General features: G+C 34.0%; 1 protein-coding gene across 1 annotated transcript in view; it reads left to right on the top strand.

Moving 5' to 3' along the window:
- Window positions 1-1,237: 1,237 nt before the first annotated feature.
- LOC111055574 (protein unc-13 homolog B) overlaps window positions 1,238-26,104 on the top strand; it is a 785,525-nt gene continuing 760,658 nt past the window's right edge. The window contains exons 1-2 of the mRNA XM_039435489.1: window positions 1,238-1,730; window positions 7,501-7,876. The gene's annotated coding sequence lies outside the window, so the exon portion shown is untranslated. The remainder of the gene's footprint in view (window positions 1,731-7,500; window positions 7,877-26,104) is intronic.

Raw genomic sequence — 26,104 nt, forward strand, 5'->3', positions numbered from 1 at the left:
GCCGGGTTATTTTCAATGCTGATTAATTCCAGTAAATCCATCTTTTTGAAATGGTCTTCTCTGATTTGGTTCACGTGAAATTAATCAGTATTAAAATTCAACCGGCTTTTGTGCAACCGGGCCTTTGTGAGGGAAAGTTTTGCATTCATCTGGGAATTGATCTCAATTTACTGTGATTAGATAGAACATTTCTGTATGAACTATGAATGTTATTATAATATCTTCTTTCGTAAAAAAAATTATGCTTTTGAACTCCAGAGCGAAGCTCGGTCCCCGATATTCATATTTTGTTTTATTAGGCAATAAATGATATTTTCAATGATTTCATAATGAATTTACATAATTAAGATGAGATATTTTGTTATTAGCTTTTGTTTGTTAGCTGGTAAGAGATATAAATGAATGGTTATCTTCGAATGACATTAGTTTTTAAATATCTGCTACTAAAACTAAGCCAATTTTATCCATTTTTATCTCTTGAGAAATAGATTAATTTAATTCTATTAGGTATCCCTCTTCTTTCTTTCCTGTCCTTTCTGTTCTCTCTTTTCCTTCTTCCTTTTCCTCTCTTTTTTCTTTTTAAGTTAAGTAACTTTTTTTCCAAGTTTAAGAAGTTTAATATTTTTCTATCAGTTATTATTTTTCCTTTCACTGTAATTAGTTTAATATTTTTTATTAATTAGTTTATCTTTTATCCTGAAATTTAAAATATCTAGATTTTTACACTCGGCCCCTGCGCACAGGTTCTTTAACCTTGCGGGGACCTTCCTTATATTCATTGTATAATTTAATTTTATACTGTAATACATCATTCTAATGTAATTCTATTTCTATGTTTCTGATTCTCTGTTGATGTTATTATTATTAAGGATAAATAAACGATTTTGATTTGATTTGATTTATTGATTATTAATTACATTGCTAAAAGACGTCTGGCAACAGAGCGAGAAAGAGATAGCGCTATCCGCTTTGTTGAATGAAATACAAGGATAGCAATACCATTGCTAATGAAACACTGCCATTATAAAGTGGACCTATATATAGCTTCATACAGTTAAGCTATAAGTCCGCTTATGATTTTCGGGGATGCGATATTTTTATTCTCCTGACCGGCCGGTGGTGGCAGACTGGTTTCACTTTTCACCACCAGATGTGGCGGCAAACGCCTGCTATGACGTCATCGCAGTTTTCCCCTATATTGATCAAAGCGCAGCTCGCGGGCCAAAGCTACAACTTCAGTCAGTCACGCTCACGGTGTGAGTGTCAGTCAGGAGGCATCCGCTCGTCCGTTCTGCCCCACAACACCATCGTGTGTTGTCACTCACAAGCATGCATCTAGGCTTGTCAGCTGGTTACAGCCAACAATCGTGACACAAGTTCACAGTACGGGTGCTTAGCCATTGTCACATTCCACCCACCCAACGCCTCAAACAAAATTCGTTTGTTTCAAACATTTATTTTTCAGTATTATTTTGTTTTAACTGCATCGATCAAAAGTTCCCATTCATCGAGTTAAAGTGTTCACTTCAGGTTTCAGTTTAGGTGTGCGAGAAACCCTCTAATTAAAATACAAATCTCTTCTGAAACTATCATGCAACTTTATATCGTTTCAACTGTACAAAATAATATTTATCTTCTATGAAATCTGTGATAATACTCTTACTATTCTATTTCTACTATTTCTGATAATCTACGACTAGAATGAACCAGGTTTATCAAGTACTACGAAGGTGAGTATGAGTAACTGAGTAGTGATGTCTGGGTGACTTTGATTTTTGTTGGAGGAAAAACATTGTAGCAATTTTCAAGGTTACAACAACTAGTTATAGAGCTGTTTAGTTTCGAATCCTCAAGCTCCACAATTCATAAAGTTACGGGAGTTGATTATCATTCATTATTTGTGAAATTCATTTAATAGTAATGGGGAGGAGGGGACTCCCTGCATGGTCCGTGGGAGTCTAACCTTTATCTTGACTTTAGATCTGGTGTGAGAGTGTGGATGACATATTTCCCGATAATTTCCGTTATTTTGCTAGGAGAGATGTTGCTTAAGATGTCTGTGTAAAGCAAAGCACGAGTTCAAGTCAATCTGAGACTCAAATTTTGTAATTGGCTAGGAGGGTTACCTCCTGGCAATTGTTAGGTTAGAGTTCAATCATTATGTTGAGGTGGTGCAGAGGCTCTGCAGTAATAGATTCAAACTACACATTCATGGTAGAAAATTCATTCATGATGAATATCATTGAGAAATTTTGAAGTCATGTGAGGTGGGATTCATGGTAGAAAATTCATTCATGATGAATATCATTGAGAAATTTTGAAATCATGTGAGGTGGACCTAAGCTATGAATTGAAAGGTCACACTTATAATGATTGCTTGTTCATTCACATTATCTCCCCCTGATTTTTTATCCACATTAAATTCGAATCGATGCTCCTCTCACTCTTAAAAAGAGTGGTTAATGACCTGGATAGTTTGCCAAGTGGAGGAGTCTACTCTCATTGATATTCTAGTCGTTATCTATACGGGCTACAAATTACAAGTCGCTTATTGATTTTTGAAGCCCTAGGTTGGTCAAAAAACTACAGCTTATGAAATATAATATTTCGGTTTTCTCAATCTCTCTTCACTTTTTCAATTTCCAGTGAGCTAAATCTACCTATTTCTAACCACTCTTTCTCTTCTAAATCTCGTACTAGAACATAAATATTTAAAAACCTGAAACTACCCAAGTAGAAGTCTCACACTCGTTTTAAGCATCATCAGATCGCATTTTCTTTGATACGGTTCCACTGCTAATGTTCATAGTAGTATCACATTACCAAGAAAAGAAAAAGTGGTTATAAATAGGGAGTTTCTTGGAGCCCTAGGTTGGTCAAAAACCTACAGCTTATGAAATAATAATATTTCAGTTTTCTCAATCTCTCTTTACTTTTTTAAGTTCCAGTGAGCTGAATCTTCCTATTTCTAACCACTTTTCCTCTTCTTAATCTCGTTGACCGAGCGAAGTGAGGTCTAAGATTCAAGTCGACGGTTTGGCATTTCTCTTAATGTTTAAATGTTTGTATGTTTATATGTTGCGCATTTACGGCGAAATGCGGTAATATATTTTCATGAAAATTGACAGGTATGTTCCTTTTTTAATTAAAGGTTTTTGGAATTTTTGCATTTCAAGGATAATATAAAAGGAAAAAGGAGCCTCCTTCATACGCCAATATTAGAGTAAAAATTAGACTATGGAATTATTCATCATAAATCAGCTGACAAGAGTGATTACACAGATGTGTGGAGAAGCCAGTATATTGCTGTACTTCCATAAGGTCTATAGTTTCAATCAGGTACTTGTGGATGAGAAATACTGCGTGAGGTCTACTGTTCACAGAACTACTAGTACTAGAACATGGATATTTAAAAACCTGAAACTACCCAAGTAGAAGTCTCACACTCATTTTAAGCATCATCAGAGCGCATTTTCTTCGATACGGTTCTACTGCTAATGTTCATAGTAGTATCACATTAGCTACTGTTGATGGTGAGATATTGTGAAATATCAATCCACAATAAAGACACTAAGTTGTTGTCCAAATATCACTTATTTATTTTTAAAAATCACAAACATGTTCCAACACCAATGGTGTCAACTTCAAACTTGGAAGTTTAAAGTTTTCAATTTCTCACACTGAAGATGACACCATTGAAACATGTTTGTGATTTTTTAAAATAAATAAGTGATATTTGGACAACAACCCAGTGTTTTAGTATCACATTAATTGATCCGATGTATCAGACTATCACATCATGGAATGTAGGCTACTTTTTCCAGATAGATTTCTCATCAGAAGTCAACATATGAAAGGTTTATTACAATATATCGGGGGACCGAGCTTCGCTCTGGAGTACAAAAGCATACAAATTTTATAACGAAAGAGGAAATTGTAATATATATTTATAGTTTATGAAATCCTATCATATCAAGCGAGCAATTTCTGTATTTTTATATATTCATATCTGGTTATTTATGTTCAACGGATCTCGAAAATGGCTCTAACGATTTTCACGGAATTTGGAACATAGTAGGTTTATGATATAAAAAGTCGATTGCACTAGGTCTCATCCTTGAGAAAACTCGCTGAACGACATTAAAAGGATAATTCATCCTTGGCTGAAACAGCTGTGAATAGAAAAAAAGTGAGTGAGCGAGTGAGTATGTGAAAAATCAAAATATCGCATCGCCGAAATTCATAAGATGACAATATAGCCAGCTGTGAAATATAAACACGATCATTTTAGAGAATTGAGTTCTGAATCAACAAATAAAAATAACGAGTGAGGCTCGGTGCCCCGATATTGATATACTATGTTTGCTACAATATTTGTTAGTTTACCATTCATCCTAATATTCATTAGCCCACTAATAGCATCAAGTTACTATTTTGGACTTTTTAGAGTCCAAATTCAGCCCAACATTCACAACCATATGATGAAGTTTTCACTAACTTGAGAATTACTTCTAATTCTACTATCCAAATATAAATGTTATTCATACACTATGAACACTGAAAATAGTCATTGCTAATACTATGTATCATCACTTTAAAAACAAAATACTACTCATGCGAAGGCCAATCAACAGCTGTCTGCATCTGCTAAAAAAAGTTTAAGTGTTGAAGAATTAAAAGGCGAATTTAACTATTTGATGAATTTGGAAACATCACGAAAATATGTTTTTATTTTGAATATGATTATTATTTTTGTTTAATAATAATTAATTCCACCTTTCAAATCCTCAAGGTTTTTTCATCGTTTAGGTCGTGTTTGTATTTTACTGTTTGGCTATACGTCAGCTTGTGAATTTCGGGGATGAGATATTATGGTTTTCCACAGACGCACTTGCTCACTCCTTTTCATATCCAAAAACGTCGAAAATCTCAGCTGTTTTTCCAAGGATGAATTATCCTTTTCATGTCCTTCAGCGAGTTTTCCCAGGGATGAGACCTAGTGGAACCGAATTCTTATATCATAAACCTACTATGTTCCAAATTTTGTGAAAATCGTTAGAGCCGTTTTCGAGATCCGTTGGACATACATAACAAGATAACTAGATAATCATATAACCATATAAACAGAAATTGCTCGTTTAATAATATAGGATGGAAAGAGTATTACAAATGAGACGATTCTCTCGAATATTATATTTTGGTTTTTACTAAACACTTTGTTGGTAAAATCAATCAGATACCTCTTACAATTTCTGTCAATGATGACCGTCATCTAGAATTTTTTAAAGATGTCGAATATTCTTGTTGTTTTCATCATCAATAATTAAACACAATATTATATTATTTATACCCCGCTTCAAAATAGTAATGTTGTGAATGAATCATGAAGCAGGTTAGTGTAGAGCAAGTTGACTTAATCATTAATTCCGGCCTTATTGATTAATTGGAATAACTCTTGTACATCTGGAGATGATGCTTGCGTTCAACGCCACTGAAAATTGTTGTCTGGAAATGCTCCAATGCCGAGTTTAAAATTTTAAGAGTCTGACCTGAAATTAACAAATTTTTTATCGAAATGACCTAGAATAATCAAATTCTTGAAATTTTTCTGTCTAAAAAAAAGGTTTTGAATGTGGCTGATAAAATGGGTTGTTAGTAATAAATAAAGTGAATCAATGGAGCTTGTAATAAGATCAAAATGATTTGGACTAAATTTCTTTAATGCAGTTGACAAGTAGATACAGAACCGTGATTCGATCAAAGACCTTAAAGATGTATAGACTAACATGCAGCGCTAGTGTCGTACTTGGAATTGAAATCCGCCATTGAGGGGGCAATCCATAAGATTATTACATACCAATGCCACCAATGCCTTTGTGATCTATAGTATTACAAATAAATAATATATAATATCTCGTGCTAAAATACCCCAATGGCGGCCTTCAATTTCAAGTAAGAATTATCATTGGGAAGGCATAGGCATTGTGGGTCTATATCTCTTTAAGGTCTTTGGATTCGATAGTCAAAAAAACAATCGGCAAGTTTAAATAAGGTCAAAATTATTTAGACTGAATTTCTCAAAAATGCAGTTTACAAGTAGATTTAGAATCGTGATTCGGCAAGTTTAAATAAGGTCAAAATTATTTAGACTAAATTTCTTAAATGCAGTTGACAAGCAGATTCAGAATCGTGATTCGATATTCAAAAACATCACTCAACATTCATGGAATCGTTTATTGTGGAGAATATATCTCGCACGAGCAGGACAATAACAATAGTAAGAACATTCTTTCACATTTTTCATTTTTCTCTGTTTCGAATAATAATTTATAAATTTTGTATGAATTTATGACTATTCTAATGTAAGATGACCAAGCTAAAATCAACCATTCATTCTCTGCCCTTTCTCATATACATCGCTGCAGTTGAAGCGTCCACACTGTATAATTATACAGAGTGTCACACAAAAGGTGTAACAGCCGATGTATTCTACATGAAATTTGCAACAAAAACTGTGCAGTAAATTTTTTAAAAATTGTTCGAAATTTGGCTTTGAACTTGACGAATGTAGGTTCATCTCTGAGCGCTCATAAAAAGTTCAAAAACGTCAATAAAAGGAACAAATTAAATTAGTTTTGATGAAAATTTCTTCCGCTTTCCAACCATATCCTTTATATCAGTTTTTAACTGAGTTTTCTAGCTATTGTCTTTTTTCAAAAATATTGAAATAATCGATGAATCTCGAAAACTTAGGTCAATATAAGAAAATTCTTCTGGACAGTTTTTGTTGCAATGTATAGAATCTATGGTCTTTGGCTGATATACCTTTCGTTAGACACTGTATATAAATACAGTGTACTACTCTGTATATTATCTAGCTAGTATATGCATAATAGGAGTATTCAATTTGTTTCGAATTATAGGGCTACCTTTGATGTTTTTTTACTGCAATAAAAATGAAACTCTAGGTACCCTTTCTTATTTATATACTGACCTTGGTTACATCACGCAATTTGAGCTCTCTACCTTGCGGTTCTCTGTTTCTATCTTTTTATTTAACATCAAATGGAGAATTTGATGAAAGATAGAAAGAGATGGTATTATGTTTCAACAAAACTGCGCAGAATTGTTTGGTAGCTTCGGGAAGGAATAATTGAGTATTAATTGACATTCAAGTGTCAAAACAAGAACTGTAACAATTGCAATTTTCCGTTTCTCATCGATTATTGACAACCTTGTTAAAAAAGTATTCTATTCTCCCCTGTCTGCTACGGAAAATGTCAACAAAATACAGAAATAATTAACCGCTTCTTGTTTTTCCTGGATTGGTATCATGACCTCGAAAAAAATAGCGAATTTCCCTCCTAGAGCTAGACTGAAACATGAAAAGTTAATTATCACGTGGAAAACTCATTCCGCTTCAACAAAAATCAATTTCAACCGTCGAAATTGATAGACCTGGTGCATTTGATGGAAAACTCATGAGGAAAATATTTACAGTGATTCGAACAGTTTTGGAAAACTCCGAGATAAATCTCCAGCGAAATTCCGAGAAATCTAGCGTGTAATGTTTTGCTGAACTTTTGCGACCATAAATAGATTAATATGAAACGGCCTATAGTTGTTCTACTAAGTGAAAAACTTGATTTTGATGTGATATGTTTTCTCGATTACAATGTTTTTAGTTGAAAAATTTTCTACCTCCAATCCGCCCTTGTTATTTTGTACGGAAAAATTGCTATTAGTATAGTTATGAACCTAAGCGCACTAGAATTTGAAGGTAGAATAGTTTAGAATTAATACAATCGGTCTAAAAGTGGAAATCTTCGTAGCTTTCACGAACAATCAGTGATGGGTCATGTGGATAACGGTTCAGGTAAGAACAAATTATTATACTCACAGTTTTTATGTTACATTCTATCATTATTCTTAATTTATCTGTTATAAAATAGAATATCGTATTTTTGTATTTATATTTGATTGATATTCAGATGACGATTGGGAAGTATTTACATTTTACAATTAGTAACATCGCTACAGACGTAACATTACGCTACGTGACAGTCTGAATTCGTGAAAAGACATCGCTTTTCAGCCCCCCCCCCATCGCAAAAAAATGTAGTCAGTTTTCAGTTAAGTGTTCCAAGTTTTAAAAAAATGTAATGGGGTGTTCCAGGATGACTCTTTCATTGATTGATTATCAATTTTTTTCATGGATAACTGAACGAGCGTTACCGAACACTTTTGACTTTTTGAAGAGCAAAGTCGGGTCGGTCTGTTTGCATGTTCTACAATAACTTGATCAATCAGCTTCAAATTTTGAACACTTATTCTTCGAACCTTTCTACAGGTCAAGTTCGTTGGACAACAAAATTGACTCATTCCCTACTTCGTCCTTTTTCAGGATATAAAAATAACATTAAAAGTGTATAAGAAACAATTGTTATAATTTATCATTTAGGGCCGGTTAACGAGCTCGGGATTTAGCTAAGTTCTAGACTAACACGCGAGTAGTGTTTAATACGCACGGACTTGCAGAACGTCAGTGGTCGCGCGTGAGCATTTTGCTCACACTAACCCTTATGGCTCCCCAGACTAGAAACAGTTGGTTTTGACAATGCTCTTTCAATTATATTAATTTTAAATCTTTCTCAACGTGTTTTATGTTATCATATACTATTCAATAATATATTATAACATAATACATGGAGGAGATTCCAAAAATACACACTGCACATTTATTGTTAGAATTTATCATTTTTTATGGAATAAAATAATCTACTCATGAATGGAAGGGATATACCTTTTTTATTTTACTCATTTTTCGACATCTAGATAGAATAAAAAGATAATGAAAGTTTAAATCAGAAGATGGAATATAAAATAGTAAGATAATACCTATACATTGAAATTAGTCAACGTTCATTCTGTCATCCTCAAACTGTTCAAGGACTCAAACTGTTCAAGATTGTCTAGAGGACAGTCACAGCGAGGATTACATGAGCTGCCAACCTTGGAAAACGAATATTCCCAAGCTACATACAGAAGTTACAATTGTGCGGCAATTTGCCGCGGGCGCGACTACTCGCGTGATAAAGAAAATTATTTTCTTTAACAATTGTTTTCTTATGCATTTTCAATGTTATTTTCATATCCTGAAAAAGGACGAAGTAGGGAATGAGTCAATTTTGTTGTCCAACGAACTTGACCTGTAGAAAGGTTCGAAGAATAAGTGTACAAAATTTGAAGCTGATTGATCCAGTTATTGCAGAAAATGAAAACAGACCGACCCGACTTTGCCCTTCAGTAAGTCAAATGTGTTCGGTAACGCTCGTTCAGTTATCCATGAAAAAAATTCATAATCATTCAATGAAAGTCATCCTGGAACACCCCATCCCATTTTCTAATAGCTTAGAACACTTAACTGAAAACTGCCTATTTTTGGCTTTCCAAAACGGGGCGTAGTCGCAGTTTTTATAACAGTAGTCGCAGTTTTTATTTCATTATTTATATATTGGGAACGTTTTTCCTTTACGAAATCAAATATTCCTGAATAATTTAAAATAGCTGAAACTTTACACTATTTTCTCTTCATTTTATTCTGTGTTCAATTTTCTAGTTTTTCGAATTTAATTCAAACGTGACTATGGCAATGACTAAGACTACGCCCCGTTCCGTAAAGCCAATTTTCTGACTCCAGCTGTTCAAAGTCTGGAACAATGGTCGCCAAACCTATGAGCCTGTGAGCTAGAATATCATTTATAAAACTTCTAGTAAGCTACCAAGGAATATTGGACTGAAGAAAGTATCTTTTATTGGCTATAAAGATACATTTCCAGTGTTGAAATCTACTTATCTCATAGCAAAAAGTAAAACAAAAGTTTAAATGTATATTTCAATGAGAGCAATGGAGCTCTTTTTGGTCATCAGGTATTTTCTTGATGTTTGGAGTGTACGTTGTAGCCGCCATTCTGATGCAGTTGTCCAAATGTTCATCAGTCAGTCTGTTCCTATATCGATTTTTCAGGGATTTCATACTTGAAAAAGATGCTTCACACATAAATTAGAGCTGAACATAGCTTTCAACCTCAATGCAACTTGAATAGTATTTGGATATTTTTCTTTGGGGACTTGAGGCCAAATATTTCCAGTTTTAGAAAGTGATCTGGGAGACAGATAATTTTGAAAATCAACAAATTCCATTTCAACTAAAGCCTGATCTCCACCAAAATGTTCTACAACACAGGCTGTAAAATTTTCTGCATAGATCTCTACAAAAAGAGAGTTGATGAATTGTATCATAGTGATATGCTTTTAAAACCTTGAAATCGTTGATCAAACTTTTGTCTCAAGTCTGAAAGAATTGTAACGTATTCTTGGTTATTGCTGCGGTGCTTTGGGGGATTTTTCTCGTCACTGATTTTCTTCAGACTGGGAAAGTGTTTATATTAAAACTGGACGACATTTTTTTGCACGAGTATTTCTGTGGGCTACCAAAAACTACCCCGAGCTACCAGTAGCTCGCGATCGACTGTTTGGCGACCACTGGTCTAGAACTTAACCAAATCCCGAGCTCGGAACCCGGCCCTTAGTCAGCTGAAGAATTTATTGCATGCAATTGCTACAGTTTTCCATCCATTCAATCAATCATAACATCAGCTGAGGCTATTTGGGAGCTATCACACGCGCTGACTCATGACTCCAGCTGGTCAATTTACAACATTATTTCCAACTTTTACATAAACAAAATACGTGTTATATCAACAATATAACCGCCGTGACGAGCCGAGAAGAATAAAGCGTAGTACGATGAAATCTGAGCATTGTGTCAGAAGTTATAAGTGTTTGAAATTTTGATCCTTGAGGTGTCCTTAAGTGCGCCTCTCCTTTAGGAAATACTGAAATGAAGTGCATCTAACGGGTGATTCTCATAGAATGTAATCTCATGAACTTATGTCATTGTGCGAAATTTCAATGTGAGGACAATGTAGTTGCTGATGATGGTTGGAGCTGAAAATTAGGTGTTTTTCACAATACAAGGAGCTTTGTTGTCAAGTGTACCTGGAAATCTATATGAGATAGAGCGCTCTACCTGAATTCAGATTGTAGAGCACAAAAATACGCTCAAAGGCATTTTGAATTATACATCTAAATGGTAACGATCGGGATATATTGTTGATCAGATACTGAATATCATAAAAATTGATTTCTTTCTTGAAATTTCACTCATTTTTGAAAAATCATAACTCAGTACACATTGGAGATAGAGAGTTCCGAATGATCTCATTTTATTCAGAATTCCATCATCATCATCATCGTCATGGATTAGGCTTTTCAAGCCTGTTCCGGCGTCCATCTCTCCCTCGGTCTATCAATACTTCTTCTGCCTATTCAGAATTCCATAATCTAAAAAAAGGCGAGAACAAATTTTTCTGTCCGATTTCGAGATTTGGCAGAAATAGCTGAAAACTGGAAAATGAGTCGAAAATACGAGGTTTTTGGGCCACTCTGTATCTAGCACAAGAAAATTTTGCATGAAGAAACTGGTTCTGGAATTCTCTTATGTACCCAAATAATATATTAAAAAATCAGAACTACAATATAAATTGCATGCACCAATGTATTATAGTGACTGTTCTAATATATCAATGTGCGGTTTTCGCCATTTATTTTCGTCGTAATCAAGGCACCTAGAATACATTTTATACAATGGTCGTAATAAGTATTTGAAAGTGATCATTAACAAGCAGTTCGTGATGGGAAGAAACATTGAAGAGTATTTATTTTCTCTTGGAACTCTGTATCGAAATAATGTATTACCTGACCATCATCTCGTTTAAAGAAATGAATGAGGGTCAAAGATGTTGAAGCGACAGAGTAATATTAGAATAGTATTTTTTCATTTCAAATATGATCCCCAATGGAATCCACTGTAAAATTATTCTTATAAGAGAAATATTCAGCTGTTTCCATAATTCTCATCAACACTGTATAAGTATAAGTTGCGGGCTTCAAAGATTACAATACAACAGTTCTTAAGCGAGTTCCCCAACCCAGGTGGTCACTATTATATTATCATTCAAACTATCAATTGACAATAATAAATCATTGTCCACAAATCATCCGATCACTCAATATGATGAGTTTGATGAAATATTAAAAACTCCTTGCTTCAAACGAGATTACTCGTTTTCAAATAGATCTATTTATTATTATTATTATCAACAAGATACCAACTGTAATAAAACGCCAAACCCTATTCCAATCTCAATTCAATTACATTTTCTACTAGGGAAGTGGGCTTAGCAACAAGACCAATCCACTGAGGTTCTTTGAATAGGAACGACTTGATGTTGTTAAAAGCACTGATATGAGTCTTAATTTCAAAAACAATTTCAGAAACTTGTTTCATTTGACATACCATTATCATTCTTGTAAACTGAATATCATATACAGCATATATCATATACATTGTACATAATAGGTGAAGTCTAATATTATGATTGGCCGTTAGTTGTGTTGACCAGTCAAGGTTGAGTGAGCTCTGTCATTGGCCGAGACAAGATAGGCTACAGTTTCATGATTATGGGCATGAGAACAATTCAAAATGAATACAATTTTATAAAACAAGAATACTTTTCAAGTTAATTTACAAAACAAAATAGGATAGATGTGTGGAAATAAAAGATTACAAATATTGAAGCTAGTAATCATAAATGATTCCATGATATATAAGTAGGCTACGCATACGACTTTTACCAACTTTGTTACTTCACCAAAATGTTTGTAGACATAGCAAGATGTATCGTCTTTTTTATCACATTTCTCATGAATCTATTTCAATAATTAATCGATCAATTGAAAAGTTATTGATTTTAGTATTTTTCGATAGTGTTACACTAATTCACTTCCAATAATATTATTATCACCAGAGTCTCTGATATCATGCCAATTATGGAAAATGTAATTGTAACCCCCAGTGTCATGGGTTTTTTTTGTGAATGTATTAATTCAATTGTTTACAGTATTCAAATAAAGCAATTTCCCCTTTGCGCTGCATGGGATAAGTATAGTCTCGTGAGAAATGTAAATTGGACTTTGAGAATCTTGTATTGAATATTGTACCGCTACACAAACTAAGACCAACTCAATGAGAATTTCATAGTGCCCTTGTGTAATAACCATTCATTTTCAACCATTACGCTCCAATTACAAAGCCTATACTTAATCGAAGTTTACTTAACTCGATTCATCTAATCGACGGTTACTTTACTTCATTGATTTAATTGACGGTTTGGTTAGTCGATTATTGGTGAACAACAACCATCAATGAGTCGGATTACAGTGGGTGAGACAGCTGTATAATAATAACATGCCCTCAAATTGACAAAATCAATCCCTTCTACATTATCAATGAGATGATTCATTTTTTAACTTCTCTGTTTCATACGATTCTAAGTTCTCGATCTATTCCAATCAAGCTTCACATTTGAAAATATTACGCTTGTCCTATTCTATTGAGCGAGCGATTTCTGTATGTATGTAAGTTATGTTTTTATGTCGGACAGATCTCGAAAACGGCTTTAACGATTTTGATGAAATTTAGAATTTAATAGGTCCGTGATGATGGTACTTCTTGTCAAAACTTTTGGAAAACTAGCTGAAGGTCCTTAAAAGAGGATTTATTCCTCTTATTTAGGTCTTTAAGTAGCAGCGGATCGACATAGTCTGTTGAAAACGAGACAGAGTTTGAGCAAGTGGAAAAGATCAACAAATGAAAGATTGAATTTGGCGAGGTAACCGCCAAAGCAGAGTAATCCAAAGACCTTGAAAAGATATAGACCCACAATGCCTATGCCTTCCCAATGATAGTTCTTACTTGAAATTGAAGGCTGCAATTGGGATATTTTAGCACGAGATATTATATCTATATATTTGTAATATTATAGATTACAAAAGCATTGGTATGTAATAATCTTATAGGTTGCCCCCTCAATGGCCGATTTCAATGCCAATTACGACACTAGCGCTGCATCTTTAAGGTCTTTGGAGTAATCTAGAATTAATCTTCCCAAATCTATATTATATAAAAGCGAAATGGCTCTCACCCACTCACTCACTGACTGACTGACTGACTCACTCACTCACTCACTCGCAGAACTAAAAATCTACCGGACCAAAAACGTTCAAATTTGGTAGGTATGTTCAGTTGGCCCTTGAGAGGCGCACTAAGAAATCTTTTGGCAATATTTTAACTCTAAGGATTGTTTTTAAGGGTTTAAAGTTCGTCTTTTAGCATGTATATTATTCTTCTCCCAATCTCTTAATTATAATTGAAATTTCCATATCATATGTTACTATAGAACTATAATCTGGATAGAGTATCTCTTCGAAACAGTTGTTAACTGGCAACTAAATTAATAATTTTGTCAGGTTGGCATTAAGTTGAGTTGACTTTGTTAGGTTGGCACCAAGTTGAAGATTTAAATGCATTTATCGAGAAAAAATTAATTGGGCACTGCTACTTCAATCCTGGGAATATTATATTACTAGCTGTCAGGCTCGCTTCGCTCGCCATATCCGTTTAGCCAGACGTTTAGTCTGGACCCCCGACTGGATTGTCCTAACATATGATAAAAATGCTCAAATGGAAAAATGCAGACGAGCGAAGCGAGCCTGTTGATCTCATTCTTGGACGATCCAGTCGGTGGTCCAGGGGGCGGAGCCCCCTGGCTAGACGGATATGGCGAGCGAAGCGAGCCTGACGGCTAGTATAGAGTATATTTGAATGTAATGTTCATTGTGAGGTGGAAACCTTTAATCCTATCTCTTTTGCATGAATATTAGATGAAATTATTTTTTTTAATGTAGTTAAGTTTAGAATTTCATAAGTAAATCAATATGAAAACCAAATCAAATTCATTCATTCCTTGTACAATATTACAAAAATAAACAAATTGACATGTTCAATGTAAAAAATCAAAGTACAAGAGAATGTAAAGCTCACAAGACATGAGTCCATTCGTTAGCTTAATTATGTAATATATTAACTTTAATAACTAGAAAGTAAAATATAAGAAGAATGAAAAAAATAGAATGAAATACAGTTGAATGTAAGTATACTATTGAAATATAAGTATAACAATGTTCACAGTGAAGTTGTGCAGGATAAAACTAGACAGCACAGCAACAACAAGATAAAAAAGTGAAATTTCTATAAAAAAAAAGAAATATGTATCGTATAAAAAGGGAAAATTATGAATTAAATTAAAATAATTCTCCATAACCAGAACATTTTTGCGGTTAAAAGAGCAATGATCAGAGATAACCCAAGAAAAAACTTATACAAGATTATTTTTGTTACTATGAAACTGGTATCAGGCCATCAAATATAACAAAGAGAAGATCTGTAGGAACAATTTCGAGAATCATAGATATTCAAAAGAATGAGTGTATTTATTTGAGTGTATCATTTTCATACGTGTTAAATTTGAAGGTTAAAAACTATTTGTTGTACTAATACTCTCTGGTTTTAGTTTATGGCTAATGCTATTGGTTTTTTTGTGGAAATGAATTTGATTTTGATTTCGAATCCAGGTTTAATTGAACGACACACAGTAGAGACGCTCTTATTAAAATGTTCTTTGATCATATCAATCAGAGTTTAGGTGGGTATTACGGCCCTGCTCTATTTTGACTTTGCAGCCAGTCTCGTATCACAATAGCCCTGTCATTGGCAACACAGTACATTGTTGTTGAAGCATGCCCTTGAATTATTTTGTTTACACAGGCCCATATGTGCATGAATATGTGTGAGTGTGTATGATACGTGCTATATGAGAGTGTGTTCGAGAATATTGCTCTACAAGCTTTTGTTATCGATGAGCCTTTATTTTCAATACTGATCTTGACATTCAAATTCAAATTTATTTATTGCCAAAAAGAAAACGAACATTAACATTGAGCTTGCAGCACTGAGGATAGAAACACAACCTCTACTATTAAATATAATATTCTTCAGTTGAGATTTATCTGATTTATTAGAACAAAATCTTTACTATATAATAGAGGAAAGAACTGGCTTAAACACGTACCGGGATAGGAAATTCACGAATGACGTATCATTACGTCATAGAAAAAATAGTGCATTCAACGGTTGTAATCTCTCAATCTTCTCCTATCAATATATTTTTTTACAATTCCTATATCTTCTCTAATCTATAAAATAATAAATTATAGAGAGAATTGACTTCTACACGTACGTGATAGGAAATTCACGAATGACGAATCATCACGTCTGAACTACTGGACAGATTAGCTTTTGCAAGGTTTTGAATATAAAATGTATATTTCTGTTTACTTTGATTTTAGAAAATTACTTCAGCAAAAAATATTTAGTTATGAAAGTTAATCGATATGATTTAAGGAATGAGAGGTATGTTGTACCATTTACTTCGAATAATTCAGCCAGAGACACATTAATGTACATTGTACCAAGAACTTTCAATGATTTACCCGATAATTGTGCTGAGTTTGTTTAAATGCGCCTGTTGAAAATAAATTCAAAGATTTGGTTGAATAATAACACTTTGGATATAGCATAATGTAATTAATCATTAATGTATTGTCTTGTTGTAATCCATTCTGTTCTATTTTTTGTATGTAAGTTCAGGTTGACTATAATATTATAACACTTTTGAGATTTTTGAGAGCTGAGCCAACAATTAATTAATCAATATCATGATAATTATTTCAACTGTTAAGTAAATTCTGTAAGTAATTTCAACAGTGTAATAAACTGATAAGTAAATTTAACTGTTAAGTAAAAATAAAGTTCACTGATATATGTATATTTATATGGTACCTTGTCAAGCAGCCTCTTTGAGGCTTATTTATTCAATGAAAGTTTTTTCTATCCTATTCTATTATTGAAATTTTGAATATAGATTCTCAATTCACCGAGGATAGGCCTATTTTCAACTTCAAGATTTCATTGCGTCAAGCTTTCATTCTTTCAAGTTTTAAATTAGACCCTTGCGGAGCAGGAATTCTAGCTAGTTAGACATAATTTATATTTATTTATTTATTTCAATACAATACAATTCACAATGAATACAATTCACATATATATTTTAATCTTTCTGTCTTTTAGCTATTCGAGAGATATTAAAAAAATACAATTCCCATTTACTGGAGAGATTCAATTTTATGAGAGATTGACTGATATAGTTATTATCTGATATTTTGATCTCCTTATTTATTCAGTAATTATCTGATATTCTCGACCAATTTATGATTGTTGAATCTGAATTAGATTCAGGGCTACTGTTTTAGATATATTTAGGGATTGTTTCTGATGCCGAAAAACTGGGTTATTTCAGCCTTTAGTCATTGGTATTATGTATATATATATATAAAAGCGAAATGGCACTCACTCACTGACTGACTCACTCACTCACTCGCAGAACTAAAAATCCACCCAACCAAAAACGTTCAAATTTGGTAGGTATGTTGAGTTGGCCCTTTAGAGGCGCACTAAAAACGGATTTGGAAAAATTTCCAAAGATACGCCCAAAATCTGCGTTTTCCAGCGTTTTTTAGCGTCTTCTCAGCTTTATCGAGAACAAATGAACAAAAATGTTCAAATTCAGAAGCTCAGCTAGGGTGAAATAATGTTGTGTTAGAAGGAATTTGAAATAACGTCAAAGATACGCCCAAAATCTGCGTTTTTTTGCGCTTTCTCAGCTTTATAGAGAATAAATGAACAGATCATGTTCAAATTTACTACAGAAGCTCAGCTGGGGTGTAATAATGTTGTGAAGGAATTTGAAATAACGCCAAAGATACGCCCAAAATTAGCGGTTTTTTGATTTTCTCAGTTCTTTAATCAAGTAATAGACAAAAAATTTTCGAATTTGGTACAGAGGTTTAGCTAGGGTCTAAAAATTTTGTAATGAGGTGACTTTAATATTTCATCTAAGATACGCCCAAAACCAGCGTTTTTCCAACGTTTTTATTAGCTCTTCTGCGTTATCTCAGTACTTTGACTTTCTGATGGAATGAAGCATGCTCAAATGAGAAATGCAGGCGAGCGAATCGAGCCCGTTGATCTCATTTTTTGACGACCCAGTCGGGGGTCCAGAGGGCGGAGCCCCCTTGCTAGACGGATATGGCGAGCGAAGCGAGCCTGACGGCCTGTATTATATATTTCCTGTCATTTTTTGGTATTATGGTGATAAGAATTCATAGCGACTACCTCCTGCTCTCAAGTTTTTAAACCTCTGCAGGGACTTTTTCTTCTCATTGTTAACAAATTATACGTTCTGCAAAAAATGATCATATTGAACCAGTTTGTATATGTACAGTACTGTATTGTGAACTAATTTTTTGAATAATAAATGATTTTGATTCTTGGAGAACTAATTGTAACTGCATAGCATGTTATTAGTCTTCAGACGTTTGAGAGGAATGGGGTTCAGACTTATCAGGAAAGTAGCCTCTAGACTGATGATGAGATAGATGGGCTTGGTTGATCCATTCCATAGATGTGATACATCCTATTATATTAAGCGAGCAATTTCTGTATATATTTATATATCTGGTGATTTTCATATCTGGTTATTTAAATGGTAATTTTTGATAATCGGATCTCGAAAACGGCTCTAACTATTTTCACGAAATTTGGAACATGATTTATGATATAAAAACTCGATTGCACTAGGTCTCATCCCTGGGAAAACTCGCTGAAGGAAATGAAAAGGATAATTATTTATCCTTGGGGAAACAGATGATATTTCGTCGTCTATCGATAACGGAAGATGCGTGTGCTTGTGTGGGAGATCAGCTATGTAATCAATCAGCTTCTCAATCAAAATAATCTTATGTGTTGACATTACATATCATGGTATATCATAATATTCAAATTTAATCATTATTTTACATTCTTGAGTGATTAGTGAGTGTCATTTTGTTATTTAATTTGGTTTGTGAACAATCGAAATTGGAACTTTTCTATTTTCAAATATTTGGACTGAAAATTTGGCCTGAATTCAAGTGTATGGAACATAACCTACTTTTTGGACCATTTATAGTGTATAAATCAAAATTCGGGGGAAAACAGATTTGGGCTTTGCCAGTTAGTCCTTCTCCAATCAATTTGATGAATTGTGTTCTGTTTATCAATAAATAAATAACGAGCAAAGCTCGATGCCCGATGTTAGGTATGATACAAGGAACAAATTTGAAATCCATGTCACTTGAATTAGTTTGAGGATCATGTCATGGTCCCGATCACATGAAGCTTTTGAACATGAACATGAAAATGAACATGGACATGAATATTAACTTGAACATGAACATGAATCCCGACTAGAGTTCTACAGGAGTCTAATTCAGAAGTAGATTATTGTAACAAGTTTTTGACACCAACAAAACAACACTTATCAATCCGCTTTTAATTATTTCTGACGACACTACAGTCTGATCTTTGAATAATATTATCAAAAACTAGAATTCACGTGTGCAGCACTCCTTTTTTATAACTATTATTCAAGAATAAGACTGCAGTGTCATCAAGAATAGTTCAAAACGAATTATTAACTAGTAGTTTGTCATAGATGACATAGTTTGAAATAGATGAGACTTATCAATAATTTAAATTGACAATCAAAATCTCTACACCTGTCACAACCTAGGTACTGGAAACTATGAAAATTCACTTGGAAACATGTAAATTAGTAAGAGATATTTTGGTCCTTTTCATGTTAAGGTGCGTACAGATATACGCGCCGCGAACATGAGCAATTCACTTTAAATCAGCTGACTATATCTGCATTTTTACAGAAACGGTAAGATACAGATATAAAAAGCTTGGCATCAAAATGCACTCATGTGGGGATGTTGGATCTTTATCATGTGCTTGCGGGGTAATTGACAGAGTGGATCAATATAAATATCTGGGGGTCATTTTTGACTATCAGCTGAGTTGGGCACCACATATGCAGTGTGTCAAGCAAAGGCTACGACGGATGCTGTATGGTCTATCTCAGTTGAGCCAAGTACTTGATACCAGATTAAGTAAAAGAGTATACCATGCTTATGCACAGTCAGTGTTACAGTATGGTATCATTGTCTGGGGAGGGGTGTCATCTGCTAGCCTGGAGCCTCTCTCGGTTACCCAGCGCACCATTATAAAAAAAATTCTTGAAAAAGAACCCAGATATCCCACGTCGCTGTTGTTCTCGGACTTCCCTGTGCTCAATTTAAGACAACTGTATATTAAAACACTTCTCACATATATCAGGAAACACAAAATAGAACTACTCAGCAATATTCAACATAACTATCAAACTCGACACAGAAATAACCATGGATATTCAACACCTCAATTATATCACGGAATAGAACTTAGGTCTCCTCACTATCTAGCACAAATCGTCTATAGAAATTTGCCCAATGATATCAGGGAGGCTGAGAGCTGCAGCGATGTGGTGTATAAGAGGAAGCTGTTTAAATGGTTGATTGGCATAGGTTGGGCTGGAACCGAGGGCTTACTTCATTCCTATGCTTCTTAAATCTCTACAATTTAATAAATAAATTGTCACAGTCTTGAATCCTCTTGCTCTTTTTTTTAGCTCTTTCTTTCCATTTAAGCACTCTTCACAAATGGTTACAAAAACAGTGGTAGGGAAGTGCAATAGTCTGTAGATTGCACTCTATCATACTAACATATATGTTAGGTTAACTTAGTATTATGAATGTATATTATTTTGCTTATAACTATTTCAAACTTAATTTACTTTTTGTTATATTCTTGCTCATAGGAACTCTCCCCCATTCACAGATGTATAGTCTTCTTGGGGGATTCCACTTTTCAATAATGTTACAAGTTTAAATAAAATAGTAAAGTAATTTATCTTTATATTTATTGTTTCATTGTAACTTAACTATATTTACAAATTTGTAATTTCATGTGGAAATAAATTGAATTGAATTGAATTGAATTGAATGTTGGAACTGAAATGCCAGCAAGCTCTTACGAAGCTTTAAGCAATTTGACAAATTCTTGGAATAGGGCTCGAGATCCATCTCATTGTTCTACGTTGAGCTGATGAGACATTGAACGCTATCAGAGACAACTGGTGATAAGTTCTAGTTTTGGAACAGCTCTTCCAATAAGATAAAATAATCCCACATTGCAGGCAAAATGGAAAGCCCAAGATTTGATATTGTTATTTACTTATTACTTGGCATTCATATCTATAAACTTAAAACCTCATATGATGGATATTATCTATTTTATTTACAATCACAAATCATAATTAAAATATGATTGGGAGAAGACAACAGGCATGGCCCAAAACTGTCTTCTCCCAATTTTTTACAAATAAAAGTATCAAAAAAGAATGAGGTTAGATTTCACTTTTCACTTTAAAAAGTCCAATTTACACTTCAAAACTAATAACTAAACTAAAAATTTTGATATTTTAAAACTAATTAAAAACAAAAATATTTCACTCAAATCTCTAAAAATTTAAAATTTTTGAGTAATTTTACAAAATTTTGAGCCAGAAAAGAAACACAACTTCACTATTAGCACAGCTGTTCAAAATATGTGAATATTTTCAACCCTTCTCATTCAATTAATATGAGACGGTTTCGGAGTGAGGATACTAATAATCTCCATCAAGTTTAGCTCCGTCGATAATTGAGATATTTCAATGAATTTTAGTCCTTCAACTATTATTCATACTAGTGAGCCCCTGAATTGGAGAACTCGCTCGAAAACTGTTGTATTGTAATCTTTGAAACCCGCAACTTTTAGTTATACAGAGTTTGTGGAAATATGGAAAAATCTGAATATTTCTTTTACAAGAATAATATTGACAGAAGGTTCCTTTGAGGATGCTATTTGAAATGAAAAATCATTTTTGAAAAATACTCTGTCGCTTCAACATCTTTGCCCCTCATAAATGAATCCAAATTCAGTGTTTTAAATGAGAAGGTGGTCATGTAATGCATGATTTCCATACAGAGTTCCCAAAGTAGAGGAATGGCGAAAGCCGCTGACTGAATAGCAACAATTTTTTTTCCTCATGCACTTCCAATGTATTTCCAATATCCTGAGAAAGGGCGAAGGAGAGAGTCAATTTTGTTGTCCAACTAACTTGCCCTATAGAAAGGTTCGACGATTACTTGTTCGAAATTTTAAGGGGGTTGATCAATTCTATCTCAAGTTATCGTAGAACATATAGAGGGACAACTACTTTGGCCTTCAGTAAGTCAAAAGTAAGAACTCGCTTACGCTCGTTCAATTATAGGTTCGATTAGATATCGATGTTGATAATCGAAGTGCAAAGTTGGTCCATTTTCACAAACAACCAATGATTAAAATAGTATAATAGTTCTCTATTGTGAATTCACGCCAAGTTAATTGATCGAACGTATTGAGGTTTATGTTTTAACTCGATTTGCTTTTGTCTGTCTGTATGTAACGCGATTACGGCCAAACGCGTTGATAGAATTACATGAGATTTGACAGGAATATTCCTCTTTCAACTCCGCGTCGATGTATACACAAGGTTTTTTGAAATTTTGCATTTTAAAGAAAATATGAAGAGAAAAGGAATTCCTCCATACTCTGATATCACTATATATATCATCTATTTCGAAGAAAGGATCAATTAGACTATAGAGTTATTCATAATCAATCAGCTGACAAGTGGATTATTCATGGCATGCATTACACAGATGTCTGGCCGTGTCCATTTCTATGAGGTAAGGTTTCAATAATTTTTATGTTACGTGCCCATCAGTACCAATATTCTCACATTTCCAAAAACCTTGTATATACGTCGACGCACAATTAAAAAAGAAAACATACCTACCTACCTACCTCATGCACGAGAAGGAGGTTACAAAGTCCATTTCTCAAGGATGGGGTGGACCCCTGATTAGTTTCCCAGAAAGGAGACTCATGTCAGTTGATAGAGCTGATAAATAACTAAACAGGGTATGAATTTGAAAGAAATCGGTCAAGTCATTTTTGAGAAAATCGTGAAAAACATGGTTTTATAGTAATTATCCGCCATTTTTCTCAAGAATATTACGGAGCTCCTGCAATCTTCCCAGGAATGAGACTCATGTCAGTTGATAGGGCTTATAAATAGCTATCCATGGTATGAATTTGAAGAAAATCGGTCAAGTCATTTTTGAGAAAATCGTGAAAAACATGGTTTTTCAGTAATAATCCGCCATTTTTCTCAAGAATATTACGGAGCTACTGCAATTTTCCCAGGAATGAGACTCATGTCAGTTGATAGGGCTAATAAATATCTATCCATGGTATAAATTTGAAGAAAATCGTTTGAGCCGTTTTCGAGAAAACCTAGAAAAACATGGTTTTTTAGTCATTATCCACCATTTTTTCCGCCATTTTGAATTGAACTTTATTGAATTTCTCATTGTCGGATCCTCATGGTATAAGGACCTTAAGTTTAAAATTTCAAGTCAATCGGTTGATTAGGAATGGAGCTATCGTGTTCACAGACATACTCACACACACACACACACACACACACACACACACACACACACACACACACACACACACACACACACACACACACACACACACACACACACACACACCACACACACACACACACACACACACACACACACACACACACACACCCACACCCAAAAATCATGTTTTTGGACTCAGGGGACCTTGAAACATATAGAAAACTTGAAATTGGGGTACCTTAATTTTTTTTGAAAGCAATACTTTGGAAAGCATACTTTCCTTACCTATGGTTATAGGGCAAGGAAAGTAAGAATGACCAGATAAAGAAATATATACAGAAATTGCACGCTCAATATAATAGGATAGTATTCTTATAAATGGAAATAAAAATCTCAGTACCCATTTTTGGATTATTTTGTCACATGTTTCAACATTTATGCGATTTTCAAGTCAACTTGAAACATGTTGTGATAAAATAATTCAAAAAAGGGTACTGAGATTTCTATTTCTATTTATATTACAAGTAGCCCTATACAGAAAAGATTTAATAAAATAGTATTCTTATCCTTATTATCCTTATTTTTATAAATAGTATTCTCATCCTTATATCCTTATTATACTTACTCTGTAAATCTGTTGTACTACCACTTTAAAGCATTAAAACCCCTATCCATCAGCATACTGGAATCCATATTGAAAAATTCTCTAATATGAAAAACAATGGAAAATCCTATTAACACAAGCGACTCTGTTGATAGAGGACAATAAAAGTATCGACTTTTGGCACACACACAGTCACACACAAACAGCGACAACCTCACGCATTCTCCTCTATAACAACAACAAAACATGTTTTTCCAACCTACTCTGTGTTATAGAACGTTGGAAAACAGGGCTTCAACTTATGTTATCAATCTTCGGCTAACTCACGCGATCAGGTCCCCATTCGGCCCCTTCTCTTGAAAAACACCCTACTCGGATGAGACCTAGATTAAGCACTGTAATATAATTACAATTTACTTATAGCACTAAATTAATACTGAATGGCAGACTATTTTGGAATGCTCAATCAAATCGACTGGGCTACAAGATTCACGAAAAAATATCAAAGACAAAATATCTCATCCCCGGAAATCACAAGCTGACATATATCCAAACTGTAAAATATAAGCACGACCTAAAAGATGAAGAGAACTTAAGGGTTTGAAAGGTGAGAGGGTAGGATAGGAAGTTAGGTTTTTGCTTTATTTTTGTTTAATACTAATGTTTTGATAATTATTGTAAAGCAGAAACAGAAAGCTTGCATGTCAGAACATGTTTGTGTTATATCCTATACTACTAGTAGTTCTGTGAACAGTAGACCTCACGCAGTATTCTCATCCACAAGTACCTGATTGAAACTATAGACCTTATGGAAATACACCAATAAACTTGCTTCTCCACCTCCACACATCTGTGTAATCACTTGTCAGCTGATTTATGATGAATAATTCTATAGTCTGATTTTACTTTCCTTGCCCTATTACCATAGGTAAGGAAAGTATTGCTTTCCGAAAAAAATTAAGGTACCCCAATTTGTAAATTTCTATACGTTTCAAGGTCCCCTGAGTCAAAAAAGTGGTTTTTGGGTATTGGTCTGTATGTATGTGTGTGTGTGTGTGTGTGTGTGTGTGTGTGTGTGTGTGTGTGTGTGTGTGTGGTGTGTGTGTGTGTGTGTGTGTGTGTTGTGTGTGTGTGTGTGTGTGTGTGTGTGTGGTGTGTGTGTGTGGTGTGTGTGTGTGTGTGTGTCTGTGTGTGTGTGTATATGAGTGTATGTCAATGATTTTGATTAAAGTTATACCCAGAATAGTCATCGATAAGCTCTATCAACTGCCACAAGTCCCATATCTCCCCATCTATGCAAAGTTTATTTTAATATTCTCAATTATCAGGCTTCAGATGCAATTTAAACAAAAAAATTTGAGTGGAAAAGATCCAGCATGAGAATTTCTACAATTGATGTTCAGTAACATTTTTACCTAAAATTAAAAATCTGGTGTGGCGCACTTACACAACTTTCCTTGCCGTTATTAGAATTGATCACCTGACGCTAGTGTTCACGCGTATCACAAGTCTACTTATAAACAAAGATCTAAGACAGCTGGTGACAGGACAATAACGCTGGAGACATACGAGGTTTGATATCTCTTCATAGTGAATGATTTAATAGAATCAACAGTTGCCAACAGTTTGCAATTGGTTAATCACATTTTCTCGAATTTCGAGCTTAATTTCAATTTTAGGTGAAAATGTTACTCAACATTAATTGTGGAGATTTTTATGCTCAATCCTCTCCACTCGATCTTTTTTGTTTAAATTGTATCTGAAGCCTGATAATTGAGAATCTGAAATCCAACTTTACATAGATGGGGCGGAGCTCCTGAAATTTTTACAGATATGGGACTTGTGGCAATTGATAGAGCTTATCAATGACTATTCCAGGTATGAATTTAATCAAAATCGTTGGAGCAGTTTAGAGAAAATCGCGAAAAACCCTGTTTTTGACAACATTTTCGTCATTTTAGCCGCCATCTTGAA

Source organism: Nilaparvata lugens, chromosome 9 (genome assembly GCF_014356525.2).
Source record: "Nilaparvata lugens isolate BPH chromosome 9, ASM1435652v1, whole genome shotgun sequence".
Taxonomy (NCBI): Eukaryota; Metazoa; Arthropoda; class Insecta; order Hemiptera; family Delphacidae; genus Nilaparvata; species Nilaparvata lugens.